Source organism: Acanthisitta chloris, unplaced genomic scaffold, assembly GCF_000695815.1.
Source record: "Acanthisitta chloris isolate BGI_N310 unplaced genomic scaffold, ASM69581v1 scaffold19541, whole genome shotgun sequence".
In the NCBI taxonomy this organism is placed as follows: domain Eukaryota; kingdom Metazoa; phylum Chordata; class Aves; order Passeriformes; family Acanthisittidae; genus Acanthisitta; species Acanthisitta chloris.
The window spans coordinates 22,047-24,174 of NW_008655683.1; the positions used below are offsets into that span (position 1 = coordinate 22,047).

A 2,128-nucleotide genomic window follows, 5' to 3' on the forward strand; every position below is an offset into this window, starting at 1 on the left:
GTCACTGAAATAATGACCCATGAAAATGGAGGAACCTGAGGAGGATCTTTAAAGGAGGTTGGACCAGCGTTGGTCAGGAATTATGTGAACCGTGCTGTAGTGACCCAGAGGAGCAGGCAGCCTCCCCACATCCCTTTCACCCCTCTGGCTGGCAGCACAGTTTATCTTAGTTCAGTTTCATATCCCTAATAAATCAAAAAAGTTCTCTGGCTCTTGTTACGCTATCAGCTTGTTCTGTACTAAATATATCCTCACGCCTTGTAGCTGGGGTTTGCACACCAAGGCTTGTGCCGTGTGTGGTATTCTCCAGGCTCAGCAGCAGGCAAGGTGGCCATTTCATCAGGTTTCTAGAACAAGCCTGTAATTGGGTCTTGCTGGTTTGCTTGGACTGTGCTTTTCATGCCAGTATTTGTCTAAAAGTGTTTATGCTCTTCACAACAGTAAAGATCTCATCAGATATTTAAAACAACAGCATCTTCCTTATAATTTCCTGAGTATGTCTTTTTTTCCCTCTCTTTTTTTCAAACTTCCATTCAGTCCAGTAAATGGCTAATTTTAGCTTCATGCCAGATGTTTTGTTGCTATTGTCTATGTATCTTTGAGCTGATGTGTAAATCAATTGGGATTAGATTTTGTGGGTTTTTTCTGCTTTATCCTTTGCCAAAATTGGTGCTGTTCCTTCGTGCAAGAGTACTAGAAATGCAAAGCTGATCTAAACATGGTGTGGTGGCATCACCTCCTCAGTAGGCTGTAAAACATCCAGGTGGCTTTAGGAAGAGAACAGAATCCAGACCTTGAAGATGTCATCTTGTGAGATAAAGTGAGTTAATAGGTTATTCCTGGCATTGACTGAATTATATGACTGTTTTGCAGGAAAAGAGAGTACAAGTCTCCCCACCATTGACAAGAGGACCAAGTGCCTTTATACCAGAGAATGAAGTAAGTTTGTGGTTAGCTGGGCTGGGCGAGTGGTAGCTATTAAAATAGAAGTACTGAAGGATAGTTCTGCAACCCTACTCGTTCCATGGTACCCAGATGAGCTCCCTTGAGAGCAAAAGTGATGGTTTCCCTAGAGCAGGCTCCAGTGCATAAGAACCATCCCGTCCTTTCACACAAGTGGTGCAGTTTGACATCTTTTCAGTCACCAGCACTCTATGACATCCATGAGTCACAGCTCTGCCCTTCTTGGGTGGGAGGTGAACACTTACTACTCATCATGCCAAACCAGAGGGGAGGCCTGTCCAGTACTGCACTGTATGATCCCAGAGCAGTGCCTGACCTTCAGTTTGAGAGAGCCTGCAAATATGACTTCACTCCTTAGACTGTAGCTGTGGCTCTTGAGGGAATTTATGGTTAAAAGGTATGGTTTGATTTCAGCCTCAAGATTTCTGCCCATGACTTAATGTTTGACTAAAGCTCTGATTTGCAGCTTGCTGCAGTAAGTAGAAACTTTGCTATGGTGATGTTCTCCTGTGATCTCAGTCTTCACAGAGTCTTATTTATCGATCAGTTAATTATTTGGGGTGGCTGACTGTAAAACCAGGAACTTTTGTTTTAAGTAGTTGCTAAAGGCAGATAATTCACATGCCAGAAGGGCAAAAAAGACATTTTGAAAGATGAGATAGCTGGTATTCTGTGAGTCTCTTTCCATTTATACACCAGAAAAGTTCGAATTTAAAAACAACAAAGAGAATGTAGAGGCTAGCAACAAGAAAACATAATGAAGCAAAAAGAAAGAGAGCTCAGTGAGTCTTTTTGAGAATTTGGGAAGAGGGGAGCGGAATGAGTTTCAGCCAGTAAAACTTGTGGAGAGAAATTCCCTTTTGTATGAAATATGAGATGAAACTGAGATGCCAAGCTTTGTAATGATTTAATTTTTCTCATAAAGTCAATAATTCTATTAAAAGTAGAAAAATAAATGTAGTTAAAATTGTAACTTATTTTGAGAGAACTGTTAATGAACTTATTCCACAGCTGACAGACTTAGTAAAGGTGCTAGCCAGGGGTGCAGGAGGAATCACCAAGTAGCTCTCGGAAAGGACTCAGCCCAGCGGTTGCCCAGTACAAGCAGGGACCTTCCAGCTGTATGGATAAAACAGCTATTTAGTATCACAAATGAATGCTAACT

General features: G+C 41.7%; 1 protein-coding gene across 1 annotated transcript in view; it reads left to right on the forward strand.

The window, feature by feature from the left end:
- Positions 1 to 909: 909 nt before the first annotated feature.
- SESN3 (sestrin 3) overlaps positions 910 to 2,128 on the forward strand; it is a 14,435-nt gene continuing 13,216 nt past the window's right edge. The window contains exon 1 of the mRNA XM_009084024.1: positions 910 to 939. The gene's annotated coding sequence lies outside the window, so the exon portion shown is untranslated. The remainder of the gene's footprint in view (positions 940 to 2,128) is intronic.